Source organism: Triturus cristatus, chromosome 11 (assembly GCF_964204655.1).
Source record: "Triturus cristatus chromosome 11, aTriCri1.1, whole genome shotgun sequence".
Lineage (NCBI taxonomy): Eukaryota > Metazoa > Chordata > Amphibia > Caudata > Salamandridae > Triturus > Triturus cristatus.
Genome location: NC_140594.1, coordinates 1,050,330,990 through 1,050,348,687, shown reverse-complemented (window position 1 = coordinate 1,050,348,687; position 17,698 = coordinate 1,050,330,990).

The following is a 17,698-nucleotide window of genomic DNA, read 5'->3' as shown; positions in this document are numbered from 1 at the left end:
TGTACTACACTGGAGGAGACAGATGTGGTTGTCTTCTCACCCATAGGTTGCAAGAGACCCGACAGAAGCAGGGGGTTCGGGAGATTCAACGGGGCAACAGTCAGTGAGTTTCCAAGGACTGAGACGTTCAGAGACTTCTATGCCCGTCTAGATGCAAGCACACCACTGTCTGCCGCAGACGGGGCTGCCTTTCTCAACTCTACTTACTTACCAGCCTTGACTAAAGCTCAAGCCGATCACCTAGACAGGGACAATAGAACAGAAGAGGTCATCGCAGCCATCTCACGTCTTAAACCTGCCAAGGCCCCTGGGCTGGATGGCTTCTCTGCCATATTTTACAAGACATTCTGTACTCTGGTGGCCCCTGTTCTCACCAAGCTTTATAACTAATTCGCCGAACCTGGAGCTATACCAGGGGAGATGCTCGAAGCTACCATAGTAGTTATCCCGAAACCGGGTTAAGATAAGACCATGTGCGGAGCTTATCGCCCCATATCTCTCCTAAACATTGATCTCAAGCTATACACTGGGATATTGGCAGCTCGCTTAACGCCTCACATGAATGGTCTGATTGACCCAGATCAGGCAGGCTTTATTCCCCAGCGACAATACAAAATGGGCCCTTCCTTTTTAACGAGAAAGCCTCACGGACTCCAGGAGAGTTTATGATGCTCACCATCAATGCCGAGAAGGCCTGCGATACGGTCCACTTGCCATATTTAGAACAGGTACTTGAGCGGGTGGGGATGGGAGAGAAGTTTCACACTCGTGTTTCCAATTGCTATAGGTTCCCGACAGCCACAGTCCGAGTAAATGGTTGCAAATCTTCCCGATTCCCCATAGAAAGGGGCACACCCCTTGTCCCGTCCCCCCCCCTTCTTTTTGTTTTATATGGAGCCCCTGGCTCATAGTCTCCGACACACACCAGCAATCACCGGGATTAAATTCAGAGGCTACACCCACACGATTAGCCTATACGCAGAAGAGGTTTTGATTTAATTGTCAAACCCCATTCTCGCACTGCCAGCATGCCTCACAGAACTAGAATCCTTTGTGCACGCCTCAGGGTTTAAAGTGAATATGGATAAGTCGGTGGCACTTGACTTCTTCCTAACCCGCGCACTTCTCCAGGGCCTTAATCCCATTCAGTGGGCAGCAGACAAGACTCCCTACCTAGGGATCCAACTAGCTCCCTCCTTTCCCAGCCTAGTGGCTACTAATTACTCACGTCTTCGGCAGACAATTCGCAAGAAGCTGCGCCAATGGAAGCACTACGCGCTTTCCTGGCTCGGTAAGATAGCGGCGGTCAAGATGACCGTCTTGCCTCAGATCTTATATTTGTTTCAAACTTGGCCTCTCCGGCCTCCGAAGGGGTGGATATAACAGACTCAATCGGACCTCGCACATCAGACAAAAAACTTATTTCGGACTTGTATAAAATGTTACTGGTCAAAAATGCACATATATGAAATGCTAGCCGAGCGGGAATGAGGTAGAACACTCAGTCACAAGGAATGGGAGGGGGTGTATCATAGAGCTCACCACTCAGCATATCACATGGGGCTTACCAAAACCCTCAAACTAGTCACTTATTGGTACAATACTCCTGAGCACCTTCACTCAATGGATTCCACACAGAGGGAGACTTGCTGGCGAGGACGCGGGACCGTAGGCACCCTGGTACACCTGTTGTGGGACTGCACACACCCCCAGACATACTGGAAGCAGGTTCTGGATGAAGTGGACAAACAGTTAGAATCCTTTGACCTACCCGCTCAAATCCCACAGCGGTCAATTGATGGCAATACCACTAGGCTCAGCAGTGCAAAACATACTAACACATTGGCGTACCGCCCAAACACCTACCCTCAATGGTTGGCTGCACCGTCTATGGCATGTTCTGGGGATGGAGAAATTTACCTCGACATTGGCAGGGAAGGGATCCATGTTTAAAGAGCTCTGGCAACCATTATTGTCCCTTCTTTCCTCCAAATTTAGGGAAATCACCTGTCCCAGGTAGCTCCCCCTGTTACGGTTATCGGACCCACAATTGGTAGGGAAGTAATGCCCACGGTCACATAATGAGATTCAGGCACTGCCTATGATCGTTTACTTGGTGGACAAGGAACGGGGGGGGGGGGGGGGGGGGGCAGTTCTGATAGGTTTCCTTTCATGATGTTATGCAATGTTTTGCTTTATTCTGGTATGTTCTCTCTGCTCACCGTGCTAGGTCACATGTCAAACGAGTATCCGAGGCCTTGATAAGGCTCTTGTAATGTCGAACATACTGAATGTTGATAAATTTCAATAAAAAGATTTAAGCATAAACGTGCATGGTGGTTGCCTGCACCACCAAACTTTCAGGAACACAGGGCCAAAAAAAAAAAAAAAAAAAAAAGTGGGGTGTTGCACTATTTGTCTATTGACGGGAGGGAAGAGGGGGCGCAAAAACAAGGCTTGGCCCAAGCCCCCTATAGGGTATCCGTTAGGGCCACATTAAATGGAAAAAAGGTCTCAGAAGAGGCCTGCCCCTGCCGAAGCACGACCTGCAGAGCAGTTTACTGGAGGTAAAGCACTTCAGCCACCACACATTACCATGGAGTATGAAGCGGATTCCTTTGTGGCTGGACCAGGCCGGGCGGGGGGGGGGGGGGGGGGGGGAGGTTCAGGGGGTTCCCATTTCAGGGGAGGAATGAAAGCCATCATACCAACTGTCTTGCGGGGGGGGGGGGGGGGCGTTTGGCGGGTGACTGGCTTAGAGGGTTCAATTGACACCGTAGGATATCCATTCAGTCATACTCCTGGTGGACTCTCAGCTCCTTGGGACCCAAAGGCAAGTCAGGGGAGGGGGTTGGCAAGGATCCAAAGAGCCACCGTTTGAACATGCAGAACTCTTCATCTGTTGAGAGTGCTGGACGGCCACCAGAAGCTCTGGTTGTTGCAGAATGAGCAGCAGGACCAGCTCTAGTCAAGTAATGCCAAGATAGAGAGCCACTGCACTGCACCCACACCAGCTCAGTGGAAGAGGGCAGAGTCCCACTTACATTTTTTTTTTCTTCTTTAACTTGTCTGACAAACCGGGCAGACCAGCGGCAGACTTAAGAAGCTGCACTTCACTGTTATGTTCCTTCTGTAAGTTTGCTAAAGTCTATAAGCATGTGCACATACAACTCCTGCTCCTGCCGTTGTTGGGTGCAAACTGCAAGGCAGATCAGGAAGTGGGTGATAACGGAGGTGCGCACCACTGGATGGTCTTTTCAAAATTATATAGTCGGACAAAATTCTTCTGTATTTGATTCCCTTTATTTCAACGATATCATAACATAGGCTCCAGCCAAGGAGATTCAATAAAGAATCAACTTCATCAGGGCTTGAATAATATATAGTTGGTAGATATTCCAATGATAGGGTGTCTGGATTAATTGGCAAGTACAAGTAAACTATAGAACGCACTATTACCCCAGTGTTCCATGTGTTGGAACCAGTATCAATTATATTAATAACTGCGGATGTATCATGAGGGGGCTCCCAAGTACGGGCTCAGCATCAATACCTGGGACACGTGCCAAGGAGTCCGCTCTCCTGTTCCAGAAACCGGTCTGACAATTTAGATCAGCGAAGACAAGCTTGGAACAGGACTGAACCTTGGACCACAACTGTTTCGTCAAGGAGTCTTCATGTCCTCCGCGATGTACAGCTTTGCAGTGCCAGATTGCTTTCAGGTACACCTGATGGAGATCTGTCAAACATTTGGTTTTAACAGTTCCTACAGGGCTTAAAACTGGTCTTTTTTGGTGCAACATCCCTTACACAGAGAAAATCTGGACAAAAATATTGAGCCAACAGTCAGGTGCATGAGCTCCAAATCGGAATCGGGTGGTGATGAAAAAAGGAACTGATGTCAGAACACACGAGTGGCACCAATCTAGGCTCTGTATGCCAGATCAGAACAACATCAGTGCGGTGGCGGGAGTCATAGCAGGAGGAGCCTGCAGCTATAAATGTCAGAAGCATAGGATAGTAAGACTTCCTTCAGAGGACTTTATAGAGCCAGGTTGTGAAGGGTCTAAAGAACTGTATCTAGGTTGGACACTGGGTAAAATCCCGCTATGTCTTGCTTGAGACACATGTGGATAGCCCATGGTGTTAACACAAAAGCGCTTTCGTCTTGGCATTGCTTTGTAAAGGAGGGGTCCAATTGTGCCTTTGTGGATAACACGGTTATATACCAGGCCCGTTGGTTGGGTCCATACAGGCTGGATACATCTCAGACAGCCAGGTCATTGAGAGGGGTACTAGACAGGGCTACCTTCTCCTGTTTGCGTAGGCTATGGAGCCTGTGGCAGAACAGTTACGCAATGCACAGAGAAGGGGTCCAGCAATGGCAGTATAGCATTTGTTACATAAACTTGGATGTTTGAGCAGCTCCCTGGCTTAAAGGTAAACAATGACAAGTCGTTAGCATCCCGTTGGCTGATTTTCTTGCACGTGTGACACTACTGAATACTGGGCGGAGGTCGGAAACTGAAAAGCAAAGTTATTTGGGAAATCTAAATCGCAAACACAGCAGACAAGCATTGGCATAGCCAATAGGTATTGCCTTTGGGACCTTATAAATGGTTAGCCAGAGCTATTGCCTTTGTTAACGTAGTTAATCTGTGTCGAGTCTGCCCCGACAAAATAAAGAGAAATGTTGGCTCCTTTTAAAGATAGGAATCATCGCTAGGAGATGCAAATGTGGCTTTGATGCAGTTGCACTTATGGGTGATGTTTAAACAACAATCTGGCAAGTTTGTACTAGCGTTAAAATAGTTTGAGAGATATGTTTTTGCGCTGTAATAGTGTTTTTGTAAACTTTAAAAAACACACTTTGACCCACTGTTTACACCTCCATGTTAACATTGAAACAGAGTGCCCCAGCCAGTTACAGTAAAATAGCTTCTATAAGCATCTTGCATCCCTTAACCAGTTCCCAATTAAAATATACACCAAAGGCAAACAGATGCTGAGGAGGGACATGGCACATAACAGTGCATAAACGTTTAGGAAATATAGATAAGCATGCACCGAAACGCAAATTATAAACAGTTGGCCTCAAAAACGTGTGCGCATACAGCAGCGACAAGTTTAAATGAAAGCAGAGCTGACTAACTTTCATGCTTCATACACAGTGAAAGCATTATTGTAATACTCTTGCGTTACATTATAATGACACAACAAAGTTTTAGTAGCCAAAAACAAAACCTTTTAAGAAGCGCTATATAAAAAACAGATATTAGCAAGGGTAATTTTTAGACAGCAGCTTAAAACACAAGAACACATTCCCTTTTGGAAGGCACGGGGAGATTAACCGATTTGCCCAGAATCACAGGATGGTGAGCCAACGCCGAGACTCAAACATGTTGCCCAGCTTCCCGCTCAGCAGCTCGTCATTACCCACATCTTTGTGCTTCAGGGAGATTGCCTACCGTTGCGTTGTGTGGCTATGCTCTGTTTGTGTACGGTTCTATTGGAGAGAGGGCTTCTGTGCCTCTAATGTTATGTGCAGTGCGCCACAGTGATGCAGTGCATAAGGTGTTGGTGTGGAAGGAGGGGGTCTGGGGACACAGTGAGGAGCAGCGGGTTACACAGTTTACAGAAGTGTGCCTGAGGTGGTGTTGTCCCCCTCGTTCCTTAGTATGTGGCAGACTGAACACTCTACGCAGGGCACCGCCTATAAATATAGCACCCCATAGATTAGCAGAACTGTTCCGATCTTAAACTCTCAAAATAAAACTCAGACAAAGTAGCGTTTCAATCTGTAAAAGTAAGACTTGCATTGTCTTACCACAGCACAAGTCAAACTTTAAGAAACAGGAGGAGCCGAAGAGTCGTCACATGCAACCAAAAAAAAAAGTTAAGAAGTACGCGCAGTAGTATCTCGAACACAAAGGGCGCTACACATTATGAATAACATAAACCGCGTCATTCCATTTCTCAGGCTGCTGTAGTGCATGGATCCTCCCTAACCACAAGCAGCTAATTTGACAGAAGTGTCTGCCTCGAAGAGCAACAGTTCGTAACAACCCTGGGTTTCCAGTAACATGCCCCCCTAAAAAAAATGTCACAAGTGAGGCGCCCTGCGTGTGTCACGGGACTCAGCGCTAGAATCGGTGTCCCGTTCAGCGAGGTCAGCCGTGCAGAGATGAGGCCTAGTGTAGTGTGTTTAGAAGCGGCGCGCGTTTGTATAGGGTCTGCCCTAGTGTGGGATTTTATTTTGTTGCTTTCATGGATCTTAAACTACGCTCATTTTCTTTTGCAACTCCCTTCAAGTTAATGGTGGCTTTCAAAATGGAATAACATAAGCAATAAAAAATATGATGCTAAGTTTAAGAAGTGAAGCAGGGCTGACTAACATTCATCCTTCATACACTTGTGAAAGCATTCTGGTTATATTATTGCGTTAGATAATAAAGAACATAAACTTAAACGAACACCTTTTTAAGAAGCGCTATATAAAAAGCATATTTTATGACCAAAGGGGATTTGTAGACAGAGCCTGAAAATCCCACCAGTGCTAGTGAATAGTTTTAGAAACACAAATAGCCCCAGAAACGTTTGCGTATGCAGCAGTGAGATTAACAGATTTGCCCAGAATTACAGGATGGGGAGCCGAGCCATGACTCGAACATGGTTACCCAGCTTCCCACTCCGCAGCTCTGGTGATTACATCAAATCCTTGTGCTTTAGGGAGATTGCCAACCGTCTTATGGGCCTATGCTCGGTTTATGTATGGTTCTGTTGCAGTGAGGCCTTTTGTGCCCCTTATGTTATGTGCAGTGCGCACTACTTAAATTCCGCGTATTATTTTACTGTGCGCTCGCAAACTCACACCGTGCAAGTCTAACTGTGCTAAATTAAGCTCACAAAACCTCTGGGATCTCAACCCCCTCATCACACGCACTCAAGAAATCCCAGCCTCTAACTGCAGTTTTACCACACTTTAAAGAAACCTATCGAGCCATGGAGTCACGTGTTACAAGAACTGGTGAAAAGTACGTGCAGTGATATCTTGAACACAAAGTGCGATACACAAATGTAAACATAACAAACTGTCGTCCCATTTCTCAGGCTGCTGTAGTGCATTAATCCTCCCTAACCACAAGCAGCTAATTTGCCAGAAGTGTCTGCCTCGAAGAGCAACAGTTAACAACCCTGGGTTTGCGGTAACATGCCCACCTAAAATAACAAACTTCACAAGGGAGGCGTCCTGCGTGTGTCTCGGGACTGGGCACAAGGAGCCGTGCCCCGTTAAGCTAATGGAATAAAACATGGTGACATGTTATAAAAGCGCGGCCTGTCATGGGACGTGAATGGCTCTTTACAGGGAGGACAGAAGATGTGCACGCAGGGACTGCCTTTACTGGCGGCGGGAAGGAATATGCTACTTACCAGTATGCATCTGTTCTTGGCATGTAGAGCTGCAGATCTACACACTTTTGCATGGATCGTCATCTGGTGTTGGGCCCAGATGTTTGCAGTTTGTTTTTCCTCTTGGAAAGTAACGAGGTCGGTGACTCCTCCCTTGGTTCGTATTGCACATGGGCTTCGACTCCATCCTCAGATTGTTTTTCGCCAACAGGGAAAGATGGAGCGTAGTAATAACAGTGAAGAAACCCAAGTGTGTTGTATCTAAATAAGATAGACTGGAACAGATACAGGTAGCCGGGGAGGCAGGTGGGAGTGTGTAGATCTGCAGCTCTACATGCTGCATACTGGTAAGTAGCATATTCCGTTCGAGGCATACGAGCTGCAGATTACACACTTTTGCATAGACTATATAGCAGTTCCCAACCTTAGCGGCGACCACCGGTATCTGCTGCAGTGGTTTGAAATAGTGTTTAGTACAGCCTGGCCCACACTAGCTTGTTGCTTGGTTTGCACATCTACACAGTAATGTGCAGTGAAAGTGTGCGGTGTTGACCATGTAGCTGCGTTGCAGATATCATCTAATGGGATATTCCCTAGAAAAGCCATAGAAGCCCCTATCTTTCTTGTAGAGTGGGCTTTAGGGGGAACAGATGGCGTGCGTTTTGCTTTGTGGTAGCAAATCTGTATGCATACAATCCACCTAGCTATCCCCGATTAAGAGATGGGGTTGCCTTTATGAGGTGGAGAGAAAGAGACAAACAGTTGCTTGGTCTTTCTGAAAGGTTGTGTTCTCTGGATATAGTAAAGCAAGGCCCTTTTAACATCCAGTGTGTGTAGAGCCCTTTCTGCAACAGTTTGAGGTTGCGAAAAAAAAGACGGTAATTCTACCGATTGGTTTAGATGAAAGGGTGAGATGACTTTGGGCAGGAATTTTGGGTTGGTACGGAGGACAACCTTGTTCGGGTGCATTTGGAGAAAAGGTTCTTGTGTATAGTAAGTGCTTGTATTTCACTGACCCTTCTAAGGGAGGTGATGGCTACAAGGAAAGCTGTTTTCCACGTGAGGAATTGCAGTTCGCATTTATGCAAAGGTTCGAAAGGCAGTCCCATTAGCCTTGTGAGCACTATATTTAAGTTCCACACAGGTGAGGTGGCACTCTGGGGGGAATTATTCGTTTTAGGCCTTCCATGAAGGCTTTAATGGCAGGCACTCTGAAAAGTGATAGGTGCTGTCTGTTTTGTAGGTAAGTGGCAATTGCTGCAAGGTGTGGCCGAATGGATGTATATACTAGGTTACATCTTTGTAGATGAAGTAAGTAGCATATGATGTGCTGTATGGATGCGTCTAGAGGGTTGATTGTGTTATGGCAATAAGCAACAAATCTTTTCCACTTGGCAGCGTAGCAGGCTCTAGTGGTAGGGCATCTAGCCTCTCTGATAACGGTCATACAGTCCGGGGGGGGTGGGGGGGGGGGGGGGGGGGGAGTTCAAGGTATCCGAATTCTAGGATCTCAGGAGCCAGATCGCAAGGTTGAGCTGACCTGGGTCTGGGTGTCTGATCTCTCCATGGTTCCGGGTTAGGAGGCATGGTGAGAGGTGTAATTTTTGGTGTGGCACTACTGAGAGTTCCAGCAGCGTGGTGTACCACAGTTGTCTGGCCCATGTTGGAGCTACTAGAATGAGTGTGAGGGAGTGCTGCTGTAGCTTTCGCACCACTACTGGAATTAGTGGGAGAGGTGGAAAGGCGTATGCAAATTTGCCTGACCAGTTCATCCATATCGCATTGCCTTTGGACAATGGGTGTGGGTATCTGGCGGCAAAGCTAGGGCATTTTTTGTTTTCGTGGGTGGCGAATAGGTCTATCTGTGGAAGCCCCCACATCTGAAAGAACGGGTGAAGAACCTGCGGGTGAAGTTCCCACTCGTGGATCTGCTGCGTCTGTCTGCTGAGCAGATCTGCCATGGTGTTTTGGACTCCTGGGACATGCTGGGCTAGGAGAAAGATTGTGTGGAATTGCCCATCTGCATATGCTCTGTGCTAGTTGAGAGAGCTGTGGAGTGTGTGCCGCCTTGTTTTTGGATGTAGTACATGGCGGTCATGTTGTCTGTGCGGATAAGGACTGCCTTGCCTAAAATCTGTGTGTGAAAGGATTTTAGGGCTAGAAAGATTGCCAGTAACTCCAGATGATTGATGTGGAGTAACTTCTGTTGCGGCGTCCATGTGCCCTGCACTGTGAGGTGTAGTAGATGAGCTCCCCAGCCGGAGAGCGAAGCGTCTGTTGTCAGGATTATTTGTGGAACCGGGTCCAGGAACGGTCGACCTCTGGAAAGATTTGTGGTGTTCCACCACTGCAGAGAGCGATGGGTGCGACCGTCTACCAACACCAGATCTGTCAGTTGCCCCTGGGCCTGGTTCCATTGGCGCGCTAAGCACTCTTGGAGTGGACGCATCTGGAGTCTTGCATGAGGCACTATGAAAATGCAAGAGGCCATCATCCCTATCAGTTGCATAAACACTCTTGCTGGGAGGGAGTGTTGAAGTATGAATTTGACGCAAAGCCTGAATGCTTGCAATCCTGGCCGGATTGGGGTAGGCTATGGCTTTTGAGGTGTCCATGGTGGCACCGAGGTATTGCTTTATGTGGGATGGTGTTAGCTGGGACTTTTGGTGGTTCACCGTGAAGCCTATTTGGTGAAGTAGTTGGATTGTAGTGGCGGTGTGGTGTACACATTGGTTGTAGGACACGGCTTTTATCAGCCAGTCGTCCAGATACAGGAAGACGTGAATGTGCTGTCTGAGATGTGCCGCCACTACACCAAGTGCCTAGCGGAATACCCGTGGTGCTGTTGTGACCCCGAATGGGAGCACCTTGAACTGGTAGTGTTGCCCGTCCACAACGAATTTGAGGTACTTTCTGTGAGCATGGTGTACCGGAATGTGAAAGTATGCGTCTTTCAAGTCCAGTGTGGTGAGAAAGTCATTCTGGGAGACGAGCGGAAGTACCTGCTGAAGTGTTACTATGTGAAAATGGTCCGAATGTATGTTTGTGTTTAGAGGCCATAGATCTAAGATAGTCTCGTCTCTTTTTGGTATCAGAAAATATAGGGAATAGACCCCTACATTTTGCTAATCGTGGGGGACCTGTTCTATTGCGTGTTTTTTGTAGGAGGGAGATTACCTCCTGTTTTAGTAACGTGGAATGTTCTTGCGACTTTGGGCATTGTCTGGGTGAAATGTTGGGGGGGGGGGGGGGGGGGGTAGATGCGAGTTCTAGGCAGTACCCTGAACAAATAATTTGGGTCACCCATTTGTCTGATGTGATGGACTCCCAGACGTGAAGGAAATTTTGTAGTCTGCCCCCGACCGGAGTGGGATGGTCTGGAGGGAGCAGGGGAAAGTCATTGGGTAGGCGGTGTGGCAGAGCGGGCGGTATTTGTTTTGCCTCTGACTTTGTTATTGCCTCTATATCCGCCTCTTTGATAACCTTTTGTGAAGGTGGACTGAGGAGGGGATTTGTAGGACGTGGACGCGCTGAGGAGTAGCCTCTGCCCGTGCCCCGAAAGGAAGAGCGGCGAAAGGAGCACCTAGGAGGGTGTGACTGTAGGGCTCCCATAGATTTCGCCGTATCTGTGTCTTTCTTCATCCTCGAGGGCCTCGTCTATCTTTGGACCGAATAAATGTTCCTGATCAAATGGATGGTTTAATATGGAGGCTTGTACCTCAGGTTTAAAGCCTGAAACTCTCAGCCAAGCGTGTCGACGGAGGAGGACACTAGTGTTAATGGCCCTGGAGGCTGTGTCTGCTGCGTCCAAGGCACAGCGTATAGAGGTATTAGTTATGGTCTTACCCTCTTGAATTAATTTATTGGCCCTATTCTTATATTTTTTTGGGAGATGGTGCATGATGGTTTCTAGTTCATCATAATGCGCTCTGTCGTATCTGGCCAATAGCACTTGAGTGTTGGCGATACGCTATATATTGGCTGCCTGGGACGCAGTGCATTTTCCTGACGCGTCCAGGAGCTTTGACTCTGTCAGGCGGTGGTGCTTCGCCTGATGCCTGGGAATTAGTGTTTTTTCCTTGCAGTGGACACCACTAGGGAATCCAGTGGCGCTGGCCCTTTGATGTATGCAGGATCTGTGGGGGGCGGCTTTATACTTTCTCTATGCGTGGGTTTAGGACCCTAGCCCTGACTGGGTCTTTAAAAACCTCTGGCGCATGTTTTATTACCCCATTGAGCATAGGTAGTATAGCAGTAGACCTATGTGCATTATCAAAGGTGTCTAGGAGGAAATCTTCCTCTACTGGGTCAGCGTGTAGCTCTACCCCGTGATAATGTGCCGCCCTCTGAAGTAGGTGGTGAAAACCTAGTGAGTTTTCTGGTGGAGAAGGCCTGGATGGATAAAGGTCATCTTGTGGGACATCTGGATTATTATAATCATCCCAGGGGTCTGGGGATCCTGTAGGGGTGGGGTCTTGTAGCACATCTGCTGGGTCGTAGTATGGGTCCCCCTGATCATCATGGTCTGTCGACGGGGTCAGAGAGCGATGAGGCAGGGGTGGAGGGGCGGAGGTGGAGAGGGTGCAGGAGGTGGGGGAAGGCACTCTGAAAGGGGAGGTAGCACAGTCCTTCCTCTTTGGAGGTGGAGCTGGTTTGTCCAAATGTCTCTTTTTCGAAGACAGTGCCAAATGTCCAGTTTTTGGATCCTTGGTAAGTGTCTTTTGCCAAGGATCCAGTGTAAAAAGTTCATGCGACACTGGTTGTTCGGTCGGTGCCGACGTTTCGGGGCCGATGGCTTTTTAGGCTTGTCTGTGCCGTGCTTTTTTGGAACCTCCGATGTTTTCTTCTGTGCAGAGACAGGCTTCGGCGCGGGAGTGTCGGTGCAGAGGGCCTTATGATGTTTGGTCGGCACGGAGGGCTTTGGTACGGGGCTCGGTGTCGAGGTAGAGGCCGATCTCTTCTTCGGTGCAGAAGGGTGTTTTTCGGCACCGCTGGCAGACTGGCTCGGGCCCGAGCCGCCGGAAGGCTTACTTGGCTTCTTCACCGGGCCCGAAGGTGGGGTGTTCGAAGCAGTGTCTTTGGTCTTGCCTAGGCCCGGAGACAAAGGCGTGATCGAAGCCTTTTTGGGTGTCGGCGCAGGTGTGGGAGGGGGTATTTTACTCACGACCCTCTGCGCCGGGGTGATGTCCTCCACATCAGAGTTGTCGGCTTCGGATGCACTGACTAGTTCCTCTTCGGTGTACTGTTGTCCCGGAGCTTCGACGTCGTCCCCAAAGAGGTCGACTGGAACAGAAGTCGAGGAGTGCGCCATTTTCCGTCTGGCCCTTCGATCTCGAATAGTCTTTTTGGATCTAAAAGACTTGCAGGCGGGACAGTCTCGAGCCTCGTGTTCAGGGGAGAGGCAGAAGTTGCACACCTCATGAAGATCAGTGTGGGGGAATTTGGACCCACATCGAGGGCACTTCTTGAATGGAGTTCTTTCCATCAGCCGGGACCGGAGCCTGGATAGGCCCGAAGGCTGCCGATGACTGGAATCGAAGGGGTGTCGAAGAAGAAGGTGATTGAGGAGATCAGTATCTAAACCATACCGCGGAGAGCGAGGATTCCGCTTCGATCGTCGAACTGGAATGTTCGGAACCGGAGTGCGAAGTATTACATCCGAGCCCGATGGCGGAAAAAAACCAATCTGAGGATGGAGCCCATGCGCAATACGAACCAAGGGAGGAGTCACTGACCTCGTGACTTCCAAAGACTTTCCAAGAGGAAAAACAAACTGCAAACATCTGGGCCCAACACCAGATGGCGATCTATGCAAAAGTGTGTAATCTGCAGCTCATATGCCTCGAACAAAATGTACCCAGTGTATCAGGCCGCCAGTAAAGCATCCAATCCCCACCTGGACATCTGTCTAGTTTGTCTCCCCGCTGGAATCATATCGATTCCAAAAGACCTCCACATGGCAGAGCAGTGCATGCGCTGCTTTCGCCAGGCCGAGACCTAAAAAACTAAGAGTGAACATGGGAGGAGTGCTCTGAGGCATGCGGCATTTAGTGGCCTTTCGGAACAATCGCCCACCTTCAGTTGCTGGTAGAATAAAAATTGCGAAAATGGTGTCTTGCCTCAGTAGGGATTGTTCTGTTCCCCAGATTGAGAGACAGGGAGATACTAAAAATTCTCCATCTACCCTCAATGGGATAGTATGTCTCTTGTACAACCCTACCAAAGTCAAAATAAGAAGAGACAAAAAAATATAATCAGGGAAGACAAAGAATGTCTCAATACTGCCCTCACACACTTTGCAGTGTCATGCTTCATCATAGGGCCGCATCATACATCCAGGTGCAGACCAACACACTGGATGGAGCGCAAGTTTTTTTTTATATGAAGAATAGTGGTGAGAGTAGGGTAAATGTGAGGAGACACATAACAAAACGCAAAGGCGTGACAACTGAAAGTAAAAACATTTTCCCCTTACAGATGGGACCAAAAGAGTGCAGATACAAATAGTTAAGACTCCCTAGTGGTCAACACTCGATTTTTTATTTTTGTTAACCACTGGCAGGATTAAAACTTAAGATCTGGGGTATTCAGGGAAGGTAACGACCCTTTTATCCCCACCGCAAATACCAACATGTTTCTGCCAGCTTTTTTTTTGTGCTTAACCAGGTCACTCTGGCTTTCGTCAGGGTGTTGGTCCCTATTCTATGGTCTTCACCCCCATTTGTGTGTTTTTACCTTTTTATTTTATGCGTTAGACCATGTCCAATTCTCGCGGACTTCCAGAGTCTGCGAGAATTGGACATGGGCTAAGATAATATAAAAGACTTGGAATTTCTGGAGTGAAAGGAAATAAACAAACGCCCAATTTAGGTCAGAGTGACCGCGTAGGAAAGCAGTAAACGTCCTTTTCATCTCAAACAAAATGGGCATCTGCATACTTTGTATACAGAAAACAGCATGTGCACATACCAAGTGTATTCTAGAGGGAGCATGCACAGATGCTAGTGTAGCAACTGAGCAACACATTGATCATTGTCCCTCCCAGGTTGAGCAATCACTCTCCTGCCAAATAGGAGTCTGAACTGGAAACAGAGCGAATAGGTACTTTAATGATAACTGAGGAATTAAAGTGTGTGCCTAGGCTCTTTACCTTCTGTGCTCAACATTAAGATAGATGTGTACACAGGACTGTGGGATGTTCACAAAGAGGGAGAATCTACATTTGGGAAAGAAGACCTTTCTAACAATGACAGCTTTATATGGCGGAATATAAGCACTCTAAAGAACGATTGTTACTATTACCTAATTTAGTACAGCATTGCTTTGCATGGTCACGGAGAAGGAGATGCATGAGGGGACAGGAGCAGTTTAATGGTAAAATTTGCACAGCCGCGGGGAGGAGGGAAGAGACTACGTAAACCACTTTACAGGCAAAGCATTAAAAAAAGTTCCCCGCAAATGGAAACAATACTTGGGCGATGGGATACTAATCAGAAGCACGCATGGTACAGGCATTAGTATGCTACAGCCAATAGAAACAGAGGAAAATTAAGTGGCAAGCACAGGAACAAATGAAAAGCAAGGGGGCAGGATGTAAGCCCCTTTTAAGATTCATATGAATACAATAGAATTCACAAGCATGCAGGCAAAACAAAAAAGGGACCACACTCCGTGAACTTGAAAACATTGCTTTGTTCAAATACAGCACTTCTCCAGAAAGCACTCAGTTGGACAGCACAATTTCAGTTGAGTTTTAGGTGGCGTTGGACCAACACAAACCAGCTAAATAAACAGAACTAATTGGTTTATAGCTTTGTTAAATCAAGACACTCGCCATCTGATTAGGTTTGCTCTACGACCACCTTAAACAAGTAAACAATCCTTGTAGTAAATCAAACCACTATGATTATCAAACACTTCAAAGAAAAACTTGATACATCAGACGCAACAGCAGCACTTTCCAACATCAAGCACAAAACAAAAAGGTCAAATGAAGGTTCTGCTCTCAATGCATGCCATTTGAAGACACAAGGCAGAGGGCAACAAATTGTAATAACCCAGACATTTCCTACAACTTGGACCCAACTTGTTAGTCGATCAGTAGTCAAACAGTATTTTGGCACCAGGTCCTTATTCGTCATAGGACGAGTGGCAAATTCAAATACTTAAGGGGTAAAATAAGATCTTACCAGAAGGAATTCCGAAAGCGAGAGGCATCACGTTAGGCCACTGCATGCAGTGTCATTAAATTATCAACCAGACCTTTCCAGTCCACCCAGAACATGTGAATTGGCAAAATAAACAGTAGCTAGGGCAATAAGTAACATTATGTCCTAGCTCGCAAGGAAGTGTCAAAAAGGCCCTTTAAACGACACACAACCTCAAACCTTCTATTCAGAAAGACCCAAACTATAAATATCTAGTGTGATCTATCACAGCAAGTTGGCAAGCCTCCCACGTGTACTCGAGGATAGAAACATAGCTGCAGCCCTCGACATTTTAAATAGTTTCATAGCAGCCAAATGGCTAATCTTGTGCCAAGTGCTGATATTTAAGATAACACTACATTTTGGGACCATTAATTCGTGCAACCTAATGATGCAAGAGAAGGCGTCGTGGCGGCGGCAACAGGACAGTTCTTTTGAACTTCTACCAAGTCATCTTATTTTTGTTGGACTAACTTTCTGTATTTTTCACAAAATTTGTAAACTGATATAACTATTGCAAGTCAGCTGTTGAGGGTTTGCTCAAGAACTACAAAACATTTGCTTTTATCATTTGATACGGTTGAGCGAGTTCCATCAAGTTAAGTCATTATATATTTTTTATTAAACAACCTTGCAAAACGTTGCAGATTTGTTGGGGGGACGCAGACATTTTCAGAAAGGAGGGTGTTAAAAGTCCAGTTGACAACAAATTCTAGACTTCGTTTAGATTACTAGTTCGCCAGAAATAATCAGCCAGAAATATTTCCAGTGTACCCAAGTGTGCAAGTCAGTCAATGATGGGGCACATTCTCGCATGAGACCAGTTTGGTCTCTAAACCACTTTACTGTAATAAAGATTGGTAAACATCTTTTGTTAGTTACTCTGTAGATGATAGCACACTTTGCTGACCCCCCCCCCCCCCCCAAATGGGCTCCAAGTCTGTAGAGCACAAGGGTTATGCATCAATCATGCACAAAAGAAACTCAGAACATCTAGTAAGTAGCAAACTGCACCCGCCCCCCCCCCTTCCACAGGTTGCAGAGGAAGTGCCCATCACATACGATTAGTAAAGCTTTAACTAGAAAAGCCCACACTGATGGACCATTGCAATGGAAATGCTCCTGCACGAGGCAGGACACAAATCACTTTCAGCAGTCTTTCGACTAGAACAGGGAGGATTTGCAACCCCTAAATCAAATAATTAATAGGATGCCCTTAAGTCCGGGACGTGGCTATCATCAGCTAGGTAACAGTAAAGCCAAACAAGCATTTTATTGACCTCAAGTCGATTAGCATTTTAACATAGGACCAATACACCATATATGCTCTGCATCACACGCAATCTGGGAAAACCTACAGCAACATATACAGCAACCTTGCTCGTTACACGTTCCTCTGCGGGGGTGAGCAAGGCAAAGCCATTTTACATGCTCTCCTGGTCAGCCTATGTGGCTGAAAGCAATAAGAAGCTCAATGAAATGATATTTTATCTAATAAAAAAATATTTGGCGTTTCCATCCAAGAGTTGGACATTGGACAGGGCCACTGGACCAAGTTGCAGAATGATATATAAATTCTAAAAGGCACTCGGTTATCAGACCATAAGAAAAACAAAGTAGTCTTTTTACACATAAGCAGATGTTTCCACAACATTAGTGGTTTGGCAGCTACACTGTTGCACTGTTTTGTATGCCTCTAATACACACAAACTACAACCAGTGACCAAAACTGTGTGTAGGGACATAGCAGAGGTGAACCAATTTGCACATAAAACCGCAGCATTTGGAAAAATGCTAGTATAGCACTGGAAGGGGCCAACAGACATCCAGTCTGGTAACCAGAATTTTGTCTGCTGTACTAGTGGTATGAATGGACTAGAAGTAGGCACACAGAAAAGTTCTTGCTGCGTTAACTCAGCAATTGTGCAAATCCAGCCTCCTTTGGCAATCACATAGCCCCAAGTGCAAGAACTCAAGTTCACTTGGAAAGAATATGGTTATAGGAGGTCTACTCAGATCAGAATCTCTACCATTTAAAACTATAGATTTGAACGGGTCTATATCCAGACACTGGACCAGAC